Consider the following 26,305-nt stretch of genomic DNA (forward strand, 5'->3'; position numbering starts at 1 on the left):
AACCAAACTTATTTGGGTAAATTGAATTTGCCAGAAAACCTTCTGGTGCTAAAGGATTTCTTTTTTTTTTTTTTTTTTTTAATGAATTTTTGAAGTTGTTTTCAGAAAATATCGTTGATTAAAACCAGCTACTGAATATGCTGAATCTGACAACTGTCTTGAATCCTTATTTTTATTTCTTGGCATGTATGTTCACTTGGTTTACATTTAAGTTTCTTCTACTTCCCCTTACATTGTTTTTGGTAAGCTTAATTTTTGATACAATTTGTTGTCTGTTTTTACAGTTTCTTTTAATGGCTTTGTTTGGCAAACGCTGATATATTCTGGACAGATAAAAGATATATCTGTACTGATGGGAAATATTCATAACAGTTAATGTAGGTCATGAAAATAAGTTATGGTAGCAAGCAAGACATTTTTATTATCTTAGCTAAACATTTTGGGATTATCATTAGTATAGGGAGATTTGCTAATTTCTGAGGTGTAGGGGGTTTTAAGTTTTCCTCTTCTTTATTCCTCCCTTCTTGTCTTTTTTAAGCTTTAAATCCTTGAGATAACCTGAAATACATTTAGTTGCACAACATTAATTAATTTCCTCACCTCAGTGAGAGCTGGAAATATACACTGATGAACTATAATTATGAAATGTCATTCATTTATTATGACAAGGTTTCTGAATCTCTTATGGCCACTCTGCAATCTTTACTTTTCTTATATTTTAATGAAATTACACCCAAATGCTCAACCACGTGGTAATTCCAATTTAGGAGGAAGAGGTGAATTGATTAAAAACATTCATGGGAGAACATGGAGATGCTTTGAACAATGATACGGCCCCTGATTTCAGGAGATGAATGTGTGGTCCAGTGCAGTAAAAACACTACCAATGGAGAATGTACCAGTACTGTTCTGTTTCACTTTTGTTAGCTGGTACCATACTTCATGTATGATCAAAACCAATAACAAACTAATTATTTTAGAAATACAAGTTGCAAACTTTCTCACAATCTGTATTTTATTCTGGCATTAGCCCCACTGCTGGAAGAAATGTGTGCCGATAGAATTACAATATTTATTAAGGGCACATAATTTTGCAGTGGTATGTGAAATCCTAAGATTAATTATTGTTCCCACGCAGGGCAGAAGGAACATTGAAAAAACCCACTTTGAAATATTATGATTTTGAAAATGTTTTTGAGAAATTACTTTAAATTTTTGAAATAAATAGAAAGCTTTTAGTCTATTTCTGTTTTGCATTTTGAAACTGATATGATAAAAATGGCCAGAAAAAAATAATTCCTTTCATGCATGTGCACCGTTTCCATTTGTCCAGTCCGATCAGGCCCAATGTTCTGTAACACTAGGGACCAATCGCATACTCTAAATGGTCAATAGTCAAAGAAGCACTGGCACTAACAAGCTGTGTAAAATGATCCGTTACGTATCATTGTGAAATGTTGATTTTTATGTTTAGCCTTTTTTTCTATTCATATTTTATCTGTCATCAAACTCTTGCTGTTACCTATTTGTCCATTTCAAAGCATTAAAAATATCCCCTTATCACCTTGTACTCAATTCTATTCTCTCTGAACCTGCTGGGAAAAAATAAATAAATCTGGGACTGACTTACTGGACAAGAGGACAGAACAAAAATGACTTCTCCAAGGAGACTGTCAAGATACATCCCTACCACAATTACAGACTGCAAATACACCTACCCTTGCCATTGCCTTGACAGAATCTTGCACTAAGGGCTGGCCAAAAAGTTCAGTATAGCAGCTGCTCTGTATTCTCTCATCTAGTTCTTTAAAGTTCATCATTTAAAGAACGATTATGACCTTGACTAGGGGTCCTCAAACTACAGCCTGCGAGCCAGATATGGCCCCCCAGGGTCCTCAATCCGGCCCCTGGTATTTACAGAACCCCCCTGCCACCCCTGCCCCCCCCCCGGGGATTGGGGGGAGAAACCAAGCAGCCACAGATGGCTGCCTGCCACTTCATCCGTGCACCGGCCCCCTGGTTAAAACGTTTAAGGACCCCTGCACTATACCATCTTCCTTACATGGAAAATGTCTGAGTTAAAAAAAAAAAAAAAGTTATAAAAATGGCTTTTTCTTTAGAGAAGATAATGTAGCCTTGCTTCTCTGAAGCGTGTTAAAGCACAGGTCTAAGCATTAATTTTTTTATGTGCATGTACAAGGTAAGAGTTGGATGTGATGTGAATTTTCCCCTATTGACTAGTCAGCGCTTTCCACTTGTCCTGATAGTCATAAACTTCTTCTATATGGCAGGGAAAGTGATTCTGTACTTGTAATTGTTCTGGTTCTGCAGAAAACCATGCAATTTTGCTATGCTATGGTTGCTATGGCAATGTTGAATCAATGTTTTATGTCTTCTGGTATAATTCCTGACATCACACACTTACACGTGTCTATCAATAATTTTGCCCCTGAATTTGGTAGCCTGGCCAGGAGGTTCACATCAAGAAATCCTGCTACCACTTTCTATAGCAAAAATACCTTGGTTCTGCCCTTGCTGCAAGCTGTTCAAGTGGAGGCATAAGGGTGAAATTTGCTTGACAGGCACTTTCGGAGGGACTTTGTAATGTACCAGATGGCAGCTATTCTTACCAAACAGTGTAGAACAGCCTCTACTGAGGATTTTACTTCTTGCCCTCCGACCTTATGCCACAATTCTTGTCCCGATATTATCTAGCTATTGCAACCAAGAAGCCACATCCAGGCTAAGCTGTCTGGTTAGATTCAAGCATGAAGCTGAATTTATTAGCTTATGCAGGTTTCCCCATGCATGAACTTCTACACCACCCTGGCATATGATAGAACTTGTGAAAGGAAAGGCCTGAAACATGGACATATTTTACGTGCTTTTCACATGGTCACTGTGACTTTTGGTATGTAACAAAAGTGCCTTTAAAATAAGTTACTGCATGCAGCTGCCTGCCTTCCCTGTCACAGCTGGGTGGCTGACTTCATGGACTAGAGAAAGCTGTAGTAAAGGTTGGGCAAAGAAGCATAAAAAGAAGTATTTCCTGCAAAAAAAAAGAGCACTTCTTATTCCAGTTCTATCAAAAGATTCTGGAAATCAAAGGAACAAGCTATTGCCTTGAGCTGAATATACATCACTGGGTTTTATGGCCTGTGTGTTATTTCTTGCCCAGTTGTGTCTAATTAATGACAAAAGAATGTATTTTATGATTATGATGATGCAAAGGTTCTCTGGTTCGCTCAGACTAGTAATAAAGCTGTGTCTGCTGAGAATGGAGAAAATGGATCGAATGACAAACTATCTCATTCAATATTACCTGAATTTGAATGATTTTGAATTAAACATTGGCAGTTAATGTATTTTAGAAAAGGAATATCAATTGTGCACAACCTGCAGTATTTACTGTTATTGGATCTGATCCTGGCTACTGCCAGAGCAGTAAAAGGTACACTGAGATGATATTAAATGGGGTAGCTGAATATTTTTTGTAGAGTCGGTACCCTGTGCAGTAGGTTTGGGAGGGAACAGGAACAGAAAATATGGCAGGGGAGAGAAAGGTACTGCTAGACTGCTGCACTGACAGGTTCTGCTGCAGACACCTCAGAGGCTGTAATTAGCTCTTGCAATGTGTAACGGTCCAGAGGGGACCAAAATTTGTGAGTAAAACTTAATGGCTGTGTCCAAACACTTCTCTTACAACATTCTTGGAAGTAACTTCAGAGCAAAATCAGCCTCCCAAGAGTACCAGCTCCAGGAAACTCAGGACTGATGCTTTCTGTTTTCTTTCTCAGCTCAGCTTCAGGTCCCTCCAGGGTGTACCGTTACACAGCCTGAACAGCATTACCCTCACTGGTTGAGTCAGCACCAGACATCCCTGAAGGCCACAGGGCAGATCTCACACTGCTGCTTTGGCACAGCTTCCCAGCACATCTGTGCTACCAGATGAGGTGTGCTTCTTTGCTGGTCAGGGTTGAAATGACACAGAATGCAGTCCAAAAATTTCTATTCCAGATGACCCCAGACAGAATAGAGGCAACTTAATCCTGGACCACATAGAACTGAGGTCAGAGTCCTAACTCCCAGCCTTTGGAAAGTGAGACAGCTCCCTGCTATTTTTGCATTTGCCCTGGGTGAAAACTTTGCTATCACTAATGAAATGAGTATGTTGTAACCTAGTTGAGAGAGACTGTTTCAGCTAAATACTCTCTTATTGCTTGCTCTGCTTAAGATCGGAATTTGTTTTTTTTCTCTAAATCTCTCTCTCTCTCAATCCACAGTTTAATAGAGTCTAGGATAAGATAATGGAATTCCTCTTTGAAAATAAATATAAAGAACATCTTTATGTATATTTATACATAAGGTGAATCAAGGGATTTGATTAAATTACTCATCTTCTCAAGCAATGGCATGAGGATAAGACAAATTATTAGACATGACATCTGGTAGCCTCTGAGGGAATGACACTAGAGTAATAATCTCCATGATTTGGACTTTAGATGAAATATGAGTGTTGTAAATTATAAAAAATTAACAGTAGTAGCAGTTTTAGTCAGTTATTCTGCACTGGCCGCTTTGGAGTCTGATGCAAAATTAGAGCCTTGATCAGCCTCCATTATACAACCATATATAATTCATAAAAACTTCCTTACCAAGAAAAAAGCTCAGTGCTTGTGTATTGCAAATTAGCACATGCCGTGCAGTAATGAAGTGATCTTGCTTTGTATCTTAGCGCTCAGAATAAGCAGTTAGATCAGGAGTTCATTACTTGAGCCACTTCACAGACTCAGTCAGAAGTCTTTGACAAGAATTTAAAATTAACTCAGTGGGAACAGCAGAAACAAGGACTAGAAGGAGAAAAATTAAGGTGTTAAGAGCTGTTGATAATAATGACTAATTAGGAGTGCAGCTTGGTAATATTATCATGTTTATTAGCCATATAAATAAAGATATTTGGAGTGTAAGCAATTTTAGATGGCAACTTGCTGATTTGTGTGTTCTGTGGTACCTACCACATAATACTATTCCTTTAACTTTACATTGTTACAGGAATATTATCAGTGCCAATTCCAGCCATTTCAAAATAAAAGAATAACAGCCTTCCCCCAATATTCTTAAATGGATTAGAACATTGTTAGACTATAAATAAACACAGCAGTCCTTTTTGCCTGCCTTACAAACCACATTTGCAAGCTTTTCTCCATATCTGTAAACTTTTTGTTCCTCCCTGAAGATTAGGTTAGCAGTTATTTAGGTGACAATCTACTAATGACCAAAATAACTTTTCAAAAAAATATAATTGCTTTTTATCCAATATCTTGAGGACATTTATTCAAAATGATCCTACAGGAAAGATAATCTATGGGATCAATTACCTTTCAGGATGGAATTGGATGGCCAGATTCCTTTGGCCCTTTCTGAACTCCACAAAGCAGGCACATCTCATCCCTCCCTTGGAATGGTAGCCACCAGGATGAAAGGGACAGTCTTGCTGCAGCCCATTTGGTCAATTTATTTAAAGAGGGTCAGCAGAATACCAGGTTCCAGTTAAACCCCCCAAACAGCCATCTTGCCTGGAAGCGTGTATGGCTGCTGTGCCATACACATACAATCTCCAGAACTGTCTATGTTTGCTGGAACCGTCTGAATTGAAACATTTTGCAGTTGGTGTAGTGGTGATCTTGGCAGTCCTGCGTTAATGGTTGGACCTGATGATCTTGAAGGTCTTTTCCAACCTAAATGATTCTATGATTTTCCCTCAGTCAGTGTACTCCAAGCACCTCAATAGCCTAAAGGATTAATTGACCAGGATTTCTGTAACAGTGTCAGCCCTGCATCTCTCAGCTACGTTGCAGAGCAGATACAGGTCCCAGATGTGTGCTCAGGGCCCTCTGCCTGCTGCACACACACAGCAAGGGGTACCCAGGCTGGGGGCTCAGCAAGTGCTCGAGCCCTCCTGGGAAGAAAGTGTGAGCTCTCGTACTGAGCCTTGCAGCCTGGAGAACTCAGGCTGGGCTGGCCATGCTCTGGTGTGGTGCAGGCAGCAATGCCAAGCTTAGCTGTTCCCAGGCACCAGAAGGATGCTTGGGACTCCAGCTATGACCTGGAAACAGTGCGGATGGAGAACACACAGGTAAGAAATCCACAAACACACTGAGGTCCTTATTTCCTCTGTTTCACTACCGATGGAGAAATAAGCTGAATTTTCATATGATAGCTCATCCTGGTTTATTTGTGGCAAAGTTCATAGTTCATTTCTGACTCTCTGCTCTTAGAGATGGAATTCTGTCTGGTGCAAGGTGGATGTCCACACTGAGTCAAGAGCCTGAGTCCCAGCACTCGTGGCTGCTTGCCAGCCTTTTAGCTTCAGCTTGCAGTAGTGAACAGGTTTGAAACAGGCACTTGGATCCCAGCTGAGGGTGAGGCTGAGACCCATTGGTAGCTGTTATCATTCCTTGAAGTGTTCCCGTGTCAGAGACAAACATTGATTAGATAGTTCATATATATTTGCCCATAGCCAACTATACCTCAGTTACATCAGAAGAAACAAAGATACTGGATTTTGGCCAAAAGATTTCAACTTCAGTACCTGTAGTTACACAGCCTGAGTGCATGCTGAGATGCTATCCATCCACAGCTTCTGCTGGTGGCAGAGGGACTTAAAGTGCTTGTTAATTTTAAAAATCAGACTACAGTTATGTAAATGCTTTATCATGGGTTTAGGTGCTTGCCTTCACTTTGGGATGATGTATTAACTTTTTCAAAGGGGGAATAAGAAACACTCTACTTTTCCTCCTACATATAAAATACTTAGTGAATTAGTAACAGAAATGGCTGTGAAGCAGAAGAAAGCAGCCTAGGCTAAAGTCCTGAAAGATCTGTGATGTAGTTTAAGCCGTTTGATGTAGTTTTAGCCATTTGATCATGGCAAAGGCTAAAGCACTAAGTTAGCTGAACAAGGAATGGTATTACTCCTGAAATGTATGGCAGAACCTCTTTGCTGGAAAGTACATTTATCCCCAGACGACTGCAATTAGAGTTCACAAAGACATACGGCTCACTTGGTATTCAGTGGTCCTTTGTTGCAAGCCACAGCTGTGGTTCTAAGAAACAAATCCCACAACATCAGGCAAATCAAAAGTTTCCATGTATGGCTTCCACCAGAGGCAGTTCTCTTAAATATTCAAACCACAGAGTTCATATTCTATCATGAATATGAGCATTAACAGTTATAGTTCCAGGAAGGAAGCTGCAGTGAGGGTTTTTCCCTTATTAGTTTTTTTTTGCCTTGCCAAGACCTGTATCCCAATCTCCAATGGAGGCAGCACTAGCTACTTTTCTTTTCCGGTCCTTAGAGTCACTGTTATGTGGTCCGTTTAAGGACTTCGGTGCTTTTCTGTACAAGAGGTGTTATGAGAACAACTGAAGTCCTGCAACTATGAGATCTTCTGTTGTGAAACGGTTTAGGATCTACCCGCAGGCTAAAATAATCAAAATTTTTAGCTGGCATAGCTTTATAGATGTGTGGTTACTACTAGATACCTATGATTATAATCCTCTTCCCTACCTTCTAGGCATGAGAACAGGAAAAATCATACCTACATCAGAGAGAGAATGGGACTCACATAATTCGTTCCTCCTTTTGGTCTTTGAAGTAGTTGTACTACTTGTCTGCCTTTTGGTATTTCAAATGCCACAGAAGAGACAAAAACATATTTTGTTGAAGAGAATCATGAATATCATGGCAACTTCATACAAAGATAGCAGCATGTTTTAGAAGAACCTGTGAGAGCAGTAACATCTTTTGAAAGGTGCATCATCATTAGAAAGAAAAGAAAAAGCAGAAGGAATGAATGTGTTTTGTTAATCATATGGCTTTGTATGTCTTCTTTGTAAAAATAATACCATGTGTAAGATACATTCCCATCCCCAGAAGAACATTAGGCAATTGTTCTTCTGCGGTGAGATGACTGTCATTGTGCCAAACCTGGCACATTAACCTTAACTCTGTCTGTGTTTACCTCTAAAGCAAAGGCATTATTCCTCTGGCCGTAGGCAACGATCAGTGACTGAACTTCAAAATGGCCTTCAGCACTATGAGGAAATAAATATAGACTCTAATCTTTTGGTTTCCTCTATACGTTCCTGCTGGATCATGGCTCCAGGGGGGGTGTCAGCCCCCATCCCCACCCCCTTTTTTATTTTCATGGAAGAATAGATGTAATTAGACTGAAATATTCCTGAAGAGCCAGATTTTTCCATTTGGTACTTCATTCACTGGAAATCTTACTCATGTCAATGGAGAAATTTAAATAAGGTGCTACTTAACATGAACAAAAATAATAGTGCCTGGCTCATGCTTTAAATATCTAATTATCATCAAAAGTACATAGTATAAAGTATATAAGTGGCAACTCATACACTGGGTGTACGGAAAGGGGTGCAGTACAGCTGACACATTAGGATACCACTGCTCATTATGTGCGAACAGCTTCTTGGCAATCATTCCTACAAACCTCATTAGAGATTGTCTTTTTTATGTTTTAGGTGTAAAAGACTGCAAAAATGGAAAGTGATCAATAACTTTAAGATAGTTCAATTAAGAATGATTTCAATAGTGTGGCTACGCAGGGCTGGGCACGTGGACAAATTGTGCAAGCCCAAAGCAAACAGCTTAATGCAGCTGCAAGTATGTTTGGAAGGATGATGAATATGCAGACTATGTTAAATAGCAGACTTGGGAAACGTGAGGAAAAGTGTCCTGATTCTTTGTGTTAATGTTATTGGGATTATAGCTTTTAGAGGTTGTGTTGTACACCAAATTTATAAAATCAGACCTAGTGCAGGTTAGCTCACTTGTTATTTACAACCTTGGCATAAAGAGGAAGTGAAAACATTAATGGGGATGATAAGTTATCACTGGCAGGTATGATAATGCATAGTCCTAAATATGTTTAATGTTGGCATAGAAGCTTAGGTCAGTTGCAGTTCTTATTTTCTTTCAAAAATCTGCCTTCCAGCTGCTAGAGGTAGCTGGATCCAGTGGTGTTTTCTGTACAGGCTGCAGCAGTTGCCCTTTCCCAGGTCCACTCAGCACAGAGGCCAAGCATGTGCTCCTGATGGCACCGAGTGGCCAAGAGTTTCACCAAGGCAGAAAGCTGTGCTGGTACCAGCACCCACACAAATGGTGCTCGCATCCACAGCGGACGCAGTGACCCTCTTGTGTCCCTCCCATCCAGCTGCAGTGGCCCCGAGGTGCTGTGGCACCCAGCCCTGCATGTTACTCCATCCCCCTGCCACCCCAGCCTGCCCTCCTGCTCCACGCCCGCATCCCCCGCCAGGCAGCACATCCACTCTCTGCACTGGGAAATAGCATTTAGTAAGACGATCAAGCAGGGGGTTCAGTCAGTCAAGTGTGCTGACCCATACACACACGTTCCCTTTTTCTCCCTCTCTTTTCCTATACTTGTTCCTCCCTGATTCACATTGATGCCTCCCTTTTGCTGCCTTTGATCCTTTCCCTACATATGTCCTTCTGCATTTTCACAATACCCTTAAAACATCCCAGAATAACTTCTATGTAGTCAAAATTGTCTTCCACCTGCATCCTATAATAAGCCCCATAAGTCCGCAGGCAATCATGCCATCAGTTTGCACAGCTATCTGGAGAGACTCTTCAGCTGGCTCATCTCACCTCCTACTGACAGGATGTTGGGCAAAGATCAGGTGATGTGTAGACTTCCTCCTGAAGACCCTTGCTGATTTTCTCCCGCTTCTGTGATTAAAGTGTTTTACACTCAAACCCCAAACATTGCTGTTTTGTCACATATCCTCAATCTATAATGCTGTTTGTTCACACTAAGATACAAGTTCACCATTGACTTTAGTCAGAGCTGACACAAAAAGCTCTGTGTTATGTATCTGCTTGTGGTAGTTGGCAATTTTAATGTCAGCACCTGCCTGCACTTACTAGAGAATTATTTTACAGTGAAAGCAATTGAGAAGACAAACGAGGTTTTACCTTTCATTGTTGAACATTCCAGGAAATTAAGATACTACTATGAAAAACTAAGATGTTAGAAACTAATGGGAATAGTTTTGTTTAAAAAAGTCATTTAACCTTAGGAAATATCAATCAGAACTCTTCAATATAAAATTTAAAGAAAAAATATTGAAGCTCTCTTTTCTTATTCCTCATTTTCAAACACTAAGCATGAGATGACCAGTTCACTTATTTTAATTCACTTAAATTTTAAAATAAAATCAATCATTAAACTTATAAAAGAGTAATCTGTATCAGCGTTCTACTAACACAAAATTATTAGGCTCACATTCTTCTGAGGACTAACTGGAAAATGAAATAGCAGGGGTAGGGCAGGCAGCAAAATAAGAGTATCAGAGTAGAGCAGCAAGATTTTTTTTTTTTAAAGGAATTAAAAAGAGAATGTCTTGTGTCTGCTGCCCCTGCTCCATGCATTTGGCCAGGTTCTGAGGACAAGCTGGGGCCATGGACAAACACATAAACCGCTGCTTGTACCTGCCAGTTCATATCCTTGCAGAGTACCTGAGATGGCAAGCAATGACGAGGAGCTGAGAGCCAGCTGGCTATCAGCTGTCATCAGCTGTCACCTCTCAGCTGAAGGCAGTAGGTGCCTGCCTGAGTCCTACCTCCTTAGGGCTCCCCTGCACCAAGCCAAAGACCTTGGTTCCTCCAGCCTGGGGATGGAGATGAGATCACACAGCCAGAAAGATGCTTAACACTTCACCTCCCAGCTAAGGGTTCTGTGTAACTTCCTTCTGTTCCTTCAGTTAAGTACTGGAGGGCTTGCCCAGGAGGGCTGTTTCATCTGAGCCTCAGCCCTTGATGCAGGCTTCAAACCCTTAGCTGAGGAAATGCATCCCAGGTTTAGGAATTCGCAGTGTGCCAGGCAGAGTGTGATTTAAAAAGTTTCTTCTGGTTGCAGCTTGCCAGAGGGGACCTGCTTGGCAGCCATGTAATGTAAGCATAGGCTTTGGCTACACTGATATAAGGAATGAATATCAAAGAAAACAAGATCACTGTGGAAAAAATGTATACTGTATACACATCTACAACCATAATTTTGAAGACTGTTTCCCTCCTGTGCATGTAGACTTCCTTTTAGTATTTTCAGACTCACTGGAAATACTAGAAAGGGAAAACACACATCATCGATTGAAAAAGGCATCTCTCTCATATGTTCCTATACTACATAAGGAGCATGTGAATTTGAAGTGAAGCAATTCTTTGAGCGTTGCAAATATGAAATAGTTAGGTTCACCCATGCAAGAATTTAGTGACGCTTTGAATTAATATAAGCCTTTGTGCAACCCATAAATCATCTGAAGTCATGTTTTCATCGAGCCAACAGTGTTATCCCCAAACTCATAAACATAAGAAAGTTAAACTGAATTTATATACTAAGTTGTACACTGAATACTGTGAAAGCTGTTGCACCATTATCTAGCTCTCTGCAGCAAACCAGGAATGATTTAAGCTTCAAATTTTGTTAGGAGTGTAGTATAGAATTTTAAAATGTAATACCATGATTTTTTTGTTGTTGTTGCTGTAATTATTATTTTTGAGCAAGAGGAAATGAATACTGTGAATAGGAAGCTCTAATTAACTGCTGTCAAGGTGAACATTTATCCTGTTAAAAATTCTGTGTCTGGTCAGTTATTCAGTGAGGGCAAATTTTGTAATATAACTGGAAAGATATTAAGTATCCTGAACTTCCCTTGAAGAATCTCTGCACTTTGTAAGAGTGGCTTTTCCATTTTTGAAAGACATTCTGCATTAAAAGGAAATAGTGTATATTGAACAACAGGGTAAATAGAGCAGAGAAAGAAAACCAACCTATAAACTATAGAAATATTTGATATATATTGATGAAAAACTTCACTTAGCAACAGAAAATGCCTTTAAAAAATCCTCTCAGATGGTGATATGTGAATTTTACAATGCATGGAAATGGCATCAGACATGAAACATCACAAACACCTGATGCACGGTAGTCAGCTATTGCTTTATTTTATCATCCAGCATGGCTCTAAAAGGAAGATGTGACATTGAAGAAGAGGAAATCACAGAACTTTAGAGGCTTGGATGTGAAGTGCTTTCACTCTAAATCCTCTGGGATCTTTAATCCCTTCATCTGCTTTCTCATCTGTAAATTAAAAACAACAGAAAAGCCTTTTCTCCCTTCTGGTACATTTTAAGGAATCAATATCTCCTGCTTACAAAGCACTTGAACATGTAAGATGCCTAAATATTAAAGTTATGAGAAAAATATAGGAATCTATGTTGACCAAAACAGAACAGAACTTGATAGAGAAATCCACTGTGCCTATTAGAAAATTTTCTGCAGCACAGATGAAAAATACTGTGATGAAAAATAATGAAAAAATGGTGATCTACTAATCTATTTTTACATTACTGCCTATGTGATAATATATAGTACAAAAGGCACATTCTTCTCTTAGAAGACACTGACACTTAAGTCAGAAGAGTCTTCAGATATGAGGTTTTTTTTTTTAATCTTAATCTTCCTCACAGTTTTCTTGTGTTTAACATGTATACTATAATATTTTAGCCTTTTACCTGTTAGAAGTAGGTCTTTATTGGTTAGACCTTTGCAGTTTTGCTCAAGCTCGTGCTTTATGATTCTGACCAGGGAGCAAACTGGTCTAGTGGAAGTTGTCCCTGCCCATGGCAGGGAGGTTGGAACTAGGTGATCTTTAAGGTCTTTTCCATCCCAAACCATTTTATGATTCTATGATGAATTCTATAACTTACTGTTATGAAAGTATGTTATCCAAGAGCCACAAGAGAATATTCACAATTCAACAGACATATCCTTATCATACAAAGACTATAAAACAATTTGGCTAGGGTCATTTAAGCCTGTAGCTTTATAGATATGCTAATAAACAGCAGGTGATCTTTGCTGTATCCCATACAGTTTTAATCATTTAAGGCAAGTAACTAATTCATAACTCACAAGTTCAGCAAGATTAGACACTGTGGAAAAGGACTAATAATCATGATATATAATGAATAAAACAGTTCCCATGGTAAAATCACATAAGGTAATATAAAAGCATGAGAGGGAACTCAGTGACAAACTTTTATTATTTTAATGTAGAGTAATACAAGAATGAGAAATATCTAAGAATGCTGCTGAAGAGGTCCCTGGAGCACAACAGAACGTATTCTACTGCCCTTACTTTTCTAGTAGGGTCTAGGGAAACAACTTGGGCAAAATTATGCCCAACAGTAAAAAGAGAGGCTAAAAAGAGACTCTGCAAAATATGATTTCTATTACTGCAAACAAGTGTTAAATTTTTCGGACTGTGAGTTCTGGTCCTTACAGTGAAAGTTGATCAAGAGCTGACTGGTATGTAAGGGAACACCCCAAGACCAAAGATAACTTGCAGATGTCTGTGATCTTTCAGAAAAGGTTTGAATACAGTAAGCTAACTACAGAGGCAGAAGCAGTGCTCCTGTGCAATTCCTCTCTGAGGAAAGAAAAGAAGGAGGAAACACAAAGAGTGCACATGGATCACTGTTCCCAAGAGGGGTGAGGAGACCTGCAGAGGCAATTAAAAAGGAGTATGTGGACCTTACAGTTCCTGCGGGACCAATACTGCAGAAGAAGCAACATCCACAGTCTAACAAGGGCAGTAACACTTGCAACAGTAGTGAAGCTGTAGAAGCATGGAGCTCCCAGACAGCAGCAGTAAGGGGAGCAAATAGTTTGCCCTTTGTGCTTCTGCCCAGCCTTCTTCCCTTTGGGGATTTCTTGAGACACACCTAGGTGGCCTGTCACAAGTAGAAAAAACCATCTGATTCATCATGAAAAATGCAGTCTGCCACCGTGCTTGCAACTCTCTTAGAAACAGCTTTATGACAATCAGCTTGATAAAAGAGGTATATTTGAGAATGTAGAAAAACCACACCAAAACCATAGGTCTTCCCACCCTTAACAGACCTCCTAGGTTTACATGTGTGTCAAAAACCCTTTGGTGCTGCTTATAGGAGAACACTTCAGGGTGAAAACAGTCAGTTGTCTTGCCTGTATCTGCACCCTTAACATGCATGCAAGGAAGTTTATGACAAGCCCTGTTCTTCGACACCAGTAGGATGCTTTGATAAGGAGTACTTGCTATGTACTGCTTAATGCAGGTTATATTTTAACTAAGTGTTATAGGATGACCTCAGTTGGACTTAGAGTCCCTAAACATTACATGGGTAATGGAAGTAAAAGCATTTATTATCAAAACTATAAATTCACCTGCTCAAGAAATTTACATTTATTTCAGTATAAAATAAATTTTAACTATAACACTGCTACTACGCTGCAGTGGATTACATTTTCTACATAGAGCATGGTAAGATTAGTTCTCCCATAATTGGTATCATATTGAGATTCTGCTTTAAATATTGACTTGTGATCAAAAGGTTTCTAATAAGACTAAAGCTTTTCATGTTCATTCTTAGCCTTGCAGTAATTGGGTTGCTTTTTTTCAAGAAAACACGGCAAAACAACCTCTGGCCCTTTTTGAACACTGGGGGCTCTTTTTTTGGTCTCAATTGTTTGTTTTTCTTCTAATTCTTTTAATTTTTACATTTACAAGGCATTTATTCTCAACAATGAAAGACATCATTAAAATAGCCTACCTTTTGATTAACTATTGCATGTTGTTAGACCTGACAATCTCAAACTGTGTGCACATTGTGAGGATTCTGTTTTGGCAACAGAGAAACCATGAAAGGCAGGAGTATTCTTGTGGTTAAGGTATTGAACTGGAAGATAAAGCACTGAAATAAGAACATCCTTGCCTCTGCATGTCTGCATACCTTCCAGCTGCAATTTGAGTTAAGATGGACAACAAAAATTGCAATACACCCATATTGATTAGATTTCAATGGCTCACCTCTCAGTGTCTGTTATGGGTTGTAGGTGCTCCCACTTGTCCCAGCTACGTTGGGCACCAGTTGATGTAGTCAGAGTCTGACTCAGCCTCACACAAGGCACCAATTGTTGCAGCACAAACAAACTAGTAGGCTGTAGCAAAGCTTTTACCATCAGCCAGAGTCTACTGCCCATGCTGTTTCCCCTTCCTCCAGAGCTCAAACCACACTACTCCTCCCCCATCCAACCACCTACTCCCACCATCCTCATGGCTATTTAACTACTTGGTGGAATGAGCTACAGCTGCACATCATCCATGTCAATCAACCCACTGCCTTTGAGGCAAGGCCACAGCTGCATGTTATCAATGCTAATCAACCCACTGCCTTCATTCCTCTACATTTTCCTTCTGTGCTCAGATGAGTACTGGGTACCTACCTCTCCCATATACCTTTAAAGCTTTGTTCTGAAACATAACCAGAACTCAAGCCTAAGAATTCAGGTGTTACTCTAAGAAGGATCTATAGCACAGTGCTGAAGGTTTGGGTCTGTAGATCAATTGCTGTTCTTCATCACATTCTCTGTGTCTCTTAAATCTACTAATCAGAGTTGCTAAAGCCCCTGTCTGCTATAATTTGGTTCAGCACAAAGGTTTTCTTCCTAGCGTGATTCATCATCCACGTTGCTACAAGGTTGAAGTATATCAAAATAAGTGGTGCACCAGTGCAGCCTTACTCCTCTCTGAAAATACTTTATGCCATAGCACTGATGATCTAGAAACCTGCTTTGTTTCTTTCTTTTTCCAGTCTATAAAGACAAAAACGTATTTTTGGAGTAACAGTAGATCTCATTTACTATGAGATGAGAAAAAACAGGAATACAGAATATTGCAGGATAAGAATGAAACTTTAACATCTAAGACTCCATTACTACCCTTATTTTTTTAATCCTGGAAGCAAAGCTCGTACATAAATACTTCTAAAAAAAATCTAAAGTTTATTGGTATCTTTGTTTATTCTTGTTTTAATACTCTAGATTCTATAGCTGCTTTTCATGCAGTTTGTGCTCACTTATTCCTGTCTGACATTTATACAGATAATTTGCAGCAGACAGCAGTAGTCTTTTCAAAGTTGTGCTTGTGTTATTAAATGTTTCTCTTTCTTTTCTTCTTTTGTAAAATATAAAGATGTCCTCCTCTGTCCTTCACCAAGATAATCCGACAACTTAATGAAGGCAAGAGCCTTATTTATTAGACAATTAGGTTGTAAGTATCATGACTATATCACCACATAATGACTGTTTTTAACGGTATTTTGCAAGCTGGAAAATTAGACTAATGGTAGTCCAGACAGCTAAAGACATGCATTCTTCCTAAAAAAGAATGCATTTCCATTGTTTCTCTGCTTATTCATTTTCATAGCAATGGTGAGTCAAATTATAATGTAATTTGTTAGTAACATGTTCTATATTAACTTCATAGTTAATTTTCTGATTTTTTTTCTGAAATTAATTATGATATATTTATTGATAATAATCAGTCATCTTCTTTCACAAATCATCCTTCACCACATCATTTCATAGATGAAATCATTAGGTACATCAAAACCTTAATATCTTAATATCTGAGGTAGTTGGCAAATATTGCTAGGCACTTTACCTATTTTTTGGCTTCCCATTTAGTATTTTGATATCAACACAGTCTTTTAACCACCGTATAAGAAAGATGAATAAGAAGTAATCTAAAGTATTCCTTTTGTGTCTTCAGGAGAACATTTTTCTGTTCCTTTAATACAGCTTTTGCAATAGAACGTGTTAGTGTACCTTGAGGAGCCTTCCCCAATTTCCTGATGTTGGAATGATTTCTAAGGATCCAGTTCCTCCTGCACAGGTACATCAGGAACATCCAGTCTCCTCACCAAGCCACATCAATCCACTTGGTTTTCTTTTCATTTCCCCTGTTCTCCCACTCCAGTTCTGAGCCCAACACTAAACTGAATGACATGCATTGCTCTGTAGGATACCAAATGCTGCTAATCACAGACCTTGCCCAATTCTGACCTCCTCTGAGCTCTCACTAGAGCCTATTGAGAATTTTATCATAATAGCAGAAGATATATATGAAAACAATGTCAGAAATGCATCAGTTTAGATATAATTACAAAGATTTTTTGGATAGGATGCAGGGTTTCTGGTCAGAGTAAGAAGACCCAATCCCTAATCATCAGACAGATCTTTTTTCCTAATGCCACAAATTGTTGCAATAATGTAAATTGGCTTCTCCCCCAGCTCCAGCTTTTCAAAACTCCTCATACTTTTAGCCCTTCTTTTTGTCTCTGTGCCTCTGTGATTTAATCCAAGTGTACTTCTTTTTTTGCTTTAGAACAATTTCACCAATGTATCTCCTGCAAATTCTCTCTGAAGGCAAATCTGTGACCTTTTTTGGGGTGACAGTTCCTGTTCAAGGTACAGCTGAACCCTGCACTGTAGCCTTTCCCCACTCTGTTCCCAGGGCTCGTGCCTACTCTCAATAATTCTTATTGTCAATAATTCCATGCCTTAAAGTTCCTTTACATTCATTTATCCTATAGCATAATTCCTTCCTCCAATTTTTTTTGGGGGGGAAATAACCTTAGTTAAATATCTAGACTACATAGTATGGGAAATGAACAATCCCATTTTCTCTGCTCTTGGAATTTCCAAAATGGGTTTATTCTGGACAAGAGTGGAGTCAGGAAATGGTTTTGAGTCTGCATACAGCCACCTTTGGATAGAAGTTGTTTACCATTTTTTTTTTAAGATTATGCATTTTTACAAGAGTATAAGAGATGCTTTACGAAAAACAAACTAACACAAAGTCGCTGTGCCTTCTTGTAGAAGACAACTATCCTTTATAAAAAAGCTGTAGTTTCAATCACAAAACCTCTTTGTGGTATTTTTAAAAACAAAGACTTTAGGTAAATTCACATTTTAATTTTAATTCTATATATATTGTCTGCAGTGTATGTCAGTAAGTTTCTGGCGGCTAAGAGTCCTAATTTTTTTGTGCTTTGTTAGTGAGCCAAGATTGGGCTATATTTTAAAGTCAATACTAAATCCTTTATACTTTATATTTCCCTCGAGTATTTCTTCTTTTACAACTGTTTTCCTTTAAAAAAAATGTTATTGATCTTCAGTGTTGAGGGAGATCTATAACAGTATTTGTAATTATTTGTCATTGTGAGTTTCATTCTGTGTATATTATGAAATATAGACTTGTTCTCTTTTCTTTATGAAGGAGCCAGGTTTATTATTTTATAAAGCATGCAAGATGTTACTGAAAGGATGTTTTGATATTTTTAACAGAAAAGAAATATTTTTCCTTCTGCTCTGGCTTACTATGCAAAGGGAATCATCATGCTGAAATATCACACCTCTGAGGTTACAAGCATGCCATAAAAAAGTGCTGTGGAATACTGAGCATCATAACCACTGGCAATACTAAAAACAAACAAACAAATAAGTAATTAAGTGAAATAAGTCCTAAGCCTACCAATAGGAGTTCCTATACATCAAATCTAGCAGAAAATGCTACGTTTTTAACGATCATTTTTTTTCAATACTGCAAGAGGCTTGGGGAGTGGCTATCTCTGATTATTTTCTGCCTCTGGTTTCCTTTTTGGTTTGCTTTCTATTGTTGTTCAACTGCCAAATCTCCTTCATTCATATTACCAAAAAAGTGGGTATCATTCACTGTTCTGTTTGTTCTGAACACAGGACTGCAAGCCATATCCCTTGCCTTCTTCCCCATATCCAGCCCTTCATTCAGCCAGTGACTCTCTTGCTGGCTCTATTGACTACTGCTTTTGTTTCTTCGCCCAACAGACCTTTGACTGTGCACCTCACGCTGACTTTCTCATCTCACCTTGCATTTCTTCCTTCTACATTCTACTTTGTTCAAATGGGAAAAGAAGAAAACAATTTCATTTTCTTTTTTGTTCTTTGCATGTTCTTGCTTTCAAGTCATATATGATCACCAGAGCCCTCTTTCATGCCTCACTCACACTTACTGATCTTCATTTTCTTATAATGCTTGCTCACATTTCAATCTCGAGCCCAAAGAAAACTGCACAAACTTATTATTGTCTGGCTATATAGGTACACATAAACGAAACATGGGGCTATGCTAATACCTGGAATCATAGATAAATCTATGTTGTATTTTGAACTTAAGCCCAGCTCGGTGTTTTTATTTGCTTTGTGTCCATCACATGCAGTTATAAATCCATTTACGGTACAATTTTTTAAGTTAATCTCTTAGCAACTGGGACAGAAGCTTTTGGACACATGGCAAAGACCCACATATATACCCCACTGAAGGCAGATTTATTTGTGGTGCGCTGTTAGTAACCACAATAGGCCTTTTTGAAGGAGACTTGTGAGATCTCCACAAACACCACTGGAATGGCTTTCTAAAGATTTTTGAAATTACAGGTGATACTTAAATTTGTCAGTCTTGAATATTAAGCAAGTGTCTGCTGTGACAACACAAAGAGCCCCTAAGTCATTCTGTGGTACTTCTGTATACAACAGCTGTGCCAGGTGACAGAATTCCCCCCAGGCTTCATCCAGGAATGCCTCCAGCATAGATCCAGTGTCTTTTTCACTCTGAAGGTGTCAGTATCACTAGAAAACTTTTTTCACCTAACTTTTGCAGACTTTATGCAATGTAGATATTGACTAAACACTGGTTTTGATTTTGAATTGCAGAGGAAACCAGCCTTTAAAATATGTAACTTCAAACCTTCTGAAATAAGTAATAAATAACTCCTCACATAGTATTGTCCTAAAACTGCGCTGAATTGTGAAATAAAATCCTGCACACAGCTTAATGTTTGACAACTTGTTTAAACAAAGTAGTACCTCAATGTTCAGTTCTCCTTCTTGCTACCTGTTCAAGAAAATATAATGAAAGGAAAAAATTTCTGGTCCATCGGTGCCTATGAATAAATAACAGTTCTGTACTATTGAAAAATCTCAGTGGGTAATGACAATTTAAAATGTGTTTTCAGAACAACTCCAGCTTTCCTAAAAGAAACATATCTGGAATCCCCATAGGCACTCAGCCTCTAGGGAATCAAAGATTTTATGTCATGATTTAAATCATAATGATTTAAAACTAGGTACTCATTATATGAACTGTCAATGAAGAACACAAGACCTAAGTATAAATATAATTGTTACCTAGTTATTTTCTCACGGATATATGGCTTGTGATGATGAGAATGACTGGACTGGTGGCACTCATCAGTAAGTCAAGTCACTTCTGACTTAGAACAGACCTCGCACTCTCCAGTATTGAGAGAGAAACACTTTTGCAAGCATCAGTGAAAAATCAGAATAATTGATATTAGGGTTGCTGTAGTTTTGCAGAAGTCTTTTTATCGAATATAGTGATGCAAGATGTTGTGAACACTGTTCATAAATATATTTTTAGAATAGCTTTTTTGAGTAAAAATATTGAAATTTGTTACTGGCACTCAATAAGAACATGGCTGATAAATAAGGTTGATAAAGCAGCAGTAAAAGTGTGCCATAACATTATTCTTACTTGTTATGTAAGTCACTCAATAGTGATTTTGTATTTGTATTGTATTTGTATTGTTCAAAGTGAATTAATAGGCCTACATTATGATTTTGGAGACTACTTTAGAGCACTATTAAGTATGTTCAGAAACACAGATGACTTGAACATTGGAAGTGTATTCTTGATTGTGGCTGATGATGCAATACTAAAGGAGGTATTAGTCTGTACTGCTTAACACAGGACAGAAAATAAGTGACTATTTGCTCAGTTCATGTACTGCATGATACAACAACATAGACTATAGCTAAACTGTCATTTTATCTTGAAGATTGTACAAAGGGGGTCAGTTTTTCCTTGTTTATGAAAGAATTTTAGATTTACAGGTGATATTTCATTTGACATTCTTGAATATAAAGCAAAACTGAAACATTTATCCACAAGGTAAATTAATCTTTATATTCTGTCATTAAAAATATCTGAAATTGTCTCCTTTGTTATCTGCAGTTCAGTATATTAGTAAAACATATGTAGCTGCTATATTATGTTTGAATCTTTTTAATTTTTAATTTTTTGTAGATATTAAAATAAGGACCATCTGAACTTATAAGTACTGGTGTTTATAAAAAATCAGTTCACTCTATTGATTACAAATTCTCTGATTGTGTCCCACTCTAAAAACTTATCCTACTCAAAGAAAAAAAAAAGACTAATATATTTAATTCTGTGGAATACTTATTATTGTAAAAGCCTTCACATTTTTATTTCTGAAAGTTGAATTACATTAATCCAATCCACTCTCTGTAAGTCTGCTGAGCACTGTTGATGGGCTGATGCTTGACAGAAGACTGAGCATAGTCTAATTTCAGGAGAAATACTGTAATTTAAGATATCTGGTAGACTGTTTATAATTCAAGAATTCTGCGACAAAGAAGTAGTACATTTCTTCGCAGTCATATTCTAGACTTATTAAAATATTTTACATTACATAATATATATTTTATTTTTATATTTTATATATATATATACACACATATATATTTTTGTAATAGTCATATTAAAAATTAAAAAAAACACCCCCCAAAAAAACAACTTGTGGAATTTTTTGGTTTATTTGCATTTAAATGCGGCAGTAGGAAAATATTTTCCTGAGTAAACAAGCTTGGAATAGTTTCAGAAACCTGATAAATATTGATCCTGTTGAAGTGAAGTTCCAAATAAATTCCAGTTGTAACTGTACAAAACTTTATGAAATGTTTTAAGAAAAAAAAGTATCAGACTTAGTGACATCATTATTATCATTAAACTATTTTGAAGCTTATGATAATGGAAAGCAGCATAAATCTTTACCTGAGAGAAAAACACGATCAATGTCAAGAAAAATAACATGCATTCCACTAAAATGTTCCTTTAAAAAAGATTTATCACTTGCTTTTTCACAGTCATCTTCTCCCCTAAATGAAGAAAATGAAGGGGAGAAATATGCTACTCCCTAGAAAAGTAGGTGTATTTGAGATCATTCCTTCATCAGTCTCTGGAGCAATCTGTTCAAATTCCTTTGCTAAGTGATTTTTTTCGGACCCTTATTCCTTCCCAACTCCTATGATGTACGGGCTTTTAAAGGGAGCTTTTAGGCTAGTGATATTGATTTCACTCAATTGATTGAACCTGCAAAATTATATGTTCTCCACCCTGTTATAAACAGATTATTTTGCCAGAGAAATCATAGTTAAATTTTAATAAAGAATTGACTGAGACAGAAAGAACCGAGTTCAAATTTGAAACATTTTTCTTACATGTTAAGTTGCCTAAAGCTGCTATCACCTTTAATTTTACACTTAAGACTCACAAATAGCTTTTATCTCATGCATATAAGCACACTAGAGACTATTTCCTCATATGGATATTCTTTCTTCTGTACATTGGGAAATCGATTTCTCAGCATTTTATTGCAAAAATTTACTCTGAGGTCACAATGAATGAATTCAGATTCAGCATGGTCCAATGGAAACAGTAATAAAAAATACCAATTTTTGTGCCAAGAAGTATGCTTTCAGAAAGATACTGTGGTTGGTAGTTGAATGTGTTGTTATGAAGCTAGTTTGTGGGCTCAGGAAGCTGGATAAATAACACACCTGAGGTTGTTATATAGTTGGAATAAACCTTTTTACCTCAGATGTTTTCACATATCTTGTCTCCAACATTGGCCAGATGTCGATACCTAAGAAAGGTGTTCAAGAAACAGTGCTGGTACAGGCTGATCTCTTCTCTAATACAACTCTGTAGAATTTTAAGAACTTCCTGTGCTGCTGCATCCAGCCTATTTTTCATTTAATATTCCCTGATGGGTCAATCTTCCAGCAGTATTCTGATTTTTAGCACATAACATCCTATAGCAAAGAATTTCACAGTTTAATGTAAATTGTGAGAAAAGATTATATCAGTTTTAAGTCTGGAGCTTGCTAATTTCACTGGGTACCACCTGGCAATTGTATCATAAGAAAGAAATTCATCATATGCCCATTCTCCATCCCTTCTGTTGGCTCTTTCCCAAGCTGAAGAGCCCTAGCTTACTTATCTTCATCCTAAAGGGGTGACAAGAAGATGTTTCATATATTTTACCACTTTCCAGTAGCTTTATGATGCTTGCAGCTAGACTGATGCTTCAAGACTGCTTAAGTAAAGCTGGCATGACTTCACTGCAAAGTCGTACCAGAGACTGCAATGTGAAGCTTCTCCAGCAAAACAAACTTACCATACTTCACAATCATCTGCTGCAATGGAGTTCTTGATATTGCTCTCCAAAGCATTTGAAGATTAAAGTGTTATTTTTAAAAGCAAGCATTTATTCATGGGAGTTTAACCTTCATTTTCCCAGATACATTAAGCCTGAAAAATTTCTGCCTACAAAATGAACTTCAGGCAAAACACATTCTGCTTCTAGGAACCTATTCTTGTGCATAGAGTCATATGATTAGTACCTGATTTAAAGCTCAATTCCAATCAAAAGCTTCAGGCCAAAATTGCACCTTCAAGGTCACTCTGCCAGGAGCTGCAAATTCCAATGGTAATGGTTGGTGTATGCTTGAAGTTGCAGGAATTTATATATATATTCAGTCTTTTTTATGTGCTGGCACTGAAGAGGTGACTGCAATCTCCACAGTAGAAATACAGAACCGAGCCTAATGTTCCTAATTCATATAAACAGATTGCTCTTTCTTAGTCTCTGTGTTCTAATATTAATAGAGATGTCATGGATTTGTTTTGAAAGAGCATTGTAAATGTAATTTTAAGAAACCTAGATTTCTTACACCTCTAGAAAGCAGTCAGACCTGTGAAACTGAAATCACGGAGAAGCTAGCAGAGTAAATATACGAGTTTTCCTTCTCCTTGTGTCTCTGAAAGCTATTTTGATTGGTTTTGGTTTGTGTTTGTTTTTGTTTGGGTTTTTTTTTGTTTGTTTGTTTGTTTGTTTTGGTTTGTTTTGTTTTTTTTTTAAATTTGCTTTGGAATTGAGGGTGAATCCTTCAACAGAGCAGAATATTCCCTGGGATTAAATGGAAGAGAATACTTGCAAGGGGAATGCTAGAAACAGTGAGCTGTATGCCCTTCATGGAGATACAAAACCTCTCCTTGATTACTCTGTTGGGTTAATGTTTTGCAGATAGAGCGAGCTACCTGCAGAAGAGAGGGTGTCTGCTGTACTGCAGGAACTGCAGGGTAAATAAAGACTTAGTGACCTTCAGAAAGACTCTGTAAGCCATAAAAACTAACAACAGCTTGAAACAGAGGCGTTTCTACAGGAGTAAAAAGTTGTATGAAACAGGTCATAACTTTCTGAAGAACAGAATCCTGTTCAGCAACTGAAAAGTATTTGAAGCCTGACATGAGCAGACAAATTATCTTCACAGGTTCCTGCTGCTCAAGGCTATCTCTTATGAGTTATTGCATATCACGGGCCCTTAAGTCACACTTTGTTATTCCTCCGCTGGACATCCGTAGCCTGGACTTGGCTGAAGTATATCTTGGATAAAACATGTTTTCTAGGAAGATGTTCCAGGAAAGCATCTAATCTTGTTGTGTTGCACTGTTTAGACATGGAAGACATTGCAGTGGTGGGAAGGGCAGGCTGCGCAGCTTTTCAGCTGCAGCTGTGTTTTTAATGCAGGCTCAGATGCTGTACCTCACTGTGCTAACATAAAGGAGGAAGTGGCTTCAAAGTCTTGTGAAGTAAATATACTCTTTCCATTCACTAATATTCTCTGCTTGTTGGGCTCTAAGGTAAACATCCAGACTACAGATGCTATCAGTTAAATGGGGAAATCACTGCTGATCTTTAATGCTCCTAGTGTTTAGATTTAAGAAATGTTTCACCCATTAGCTTGTCAGAATAAAATAAATTTAAAAGTATGCCTGGAAATGCCTGTCTTTGTTCCCAGGCACTGAGGATTCACTGTTTCTGAGTGCACTGAGCACGTCTGAGTAGCGCTGTGTGAGCAGTGTCCCACTAGGTTGTTAAAAAAAATGAGACTGCTTTCACAAGGCCACCCCCAGAGAACAACGTTTTGAATAAATAAATGTGTTCTGAGGCAAAACTTTCATATTCTTTGTCATCTATAATCTATCCTGCCCAGGATGGTGAGACAAATAACAGCTTCTGTCATTTAATGATACATTCAGAAAGCACACTCAATTTCCAAAGCTAGAATTTGGAAATTATGACATTTATTGTAGGTGATGTATTAGCAACTTTTATTGGCTTTTAGGAGACGGATTTTATTCATTTTCAGCTTTCTGAAAAACTGATAGCTGTGAACAAAACTATCTTTGTTTAGTATCTCGTCCTACTTCCAATGAAGTTAAGAATTGTTATTGCTCAATACCAGTAGGAACAGTGGTAATCTTACATTTAAAGAGTCAAAAACTACTTAGAGGAGAAACTACTTGAGGGAAATATTTTCCATTTGTTGAAAAGAATAACCACCTCAAAAATATCAAGGCACAGGGAAATATGCCAGAAGAAACATTCTGCAAATTGTAAATGCTTTTCAATTTTCCATGTACCCCCACTTGTATTATGCTTTCACAATTTGTAAGTAATATAATAACTTATGTAGTCTTGCCCCCTGGCTTTCTGGGAATCCAGTAGACCTTTCTGTACATGCAAAAAACAAAGCCGTCAAACAAACCTCAGAAAGAGTGTAAAAGAAATAAATGAAACCTAAATCATGGTTGGACTGACTTCAGATGTTCACAAGATTTGTCTAAGGTATAAAGTACACAATTCACTAAATATGCATTTTCTTAAAAACACTTGGGACCTTAGCAACATCAATATGAGTATTGATTTTTTATGCTAGCGTTAACAAAGCAAACAAGGTGTATCTAATATTGAATACAGAGAAAAAGTCAATACTACAGTTTCAGAGAAATCATCCCAAAAAAGCATGTTTGTGTGATATTTAGTAGAACCAAAGCGATATTTAAACCTCTCAAAAATGTTCAAAATGCAGGGAACTAAAAATAAGAGAGGGGGTAAATGAATTTAATCTTCAGAAATGCAACAATTGTAGATTGCAGTTGGCCACAGCTAGATCACCACTATTAAGGTGCACAGGAAAAGACTGAAGGAGGTTTGGACATTACAAGGATATGAGAAGGAGGTGCTTTTTGATGGCACATACAGTTTTTGACCTGGAGCTCAATTAAAAAGAATACTTGCTGTATGGGAAGCGGAGTCATTTAACAGACAATTTGTGTGTCTGGAAATACATCTTTAACACAAGGAGTGATACCAAAAGAGAAATAA

Source organism: Falco naumanni, chromosome 1 (assembly GCF_017639655.2).
Source record: "Falco naumanni isolate bFalNau1 chromosome 1, bFalNau1.pat, whole genome shotgun sequence".
NCBI lineage: Eukaryota > Metazoa > Chordata > Aves > Falconiformes > Falconidae > Falco > Falco naumanni.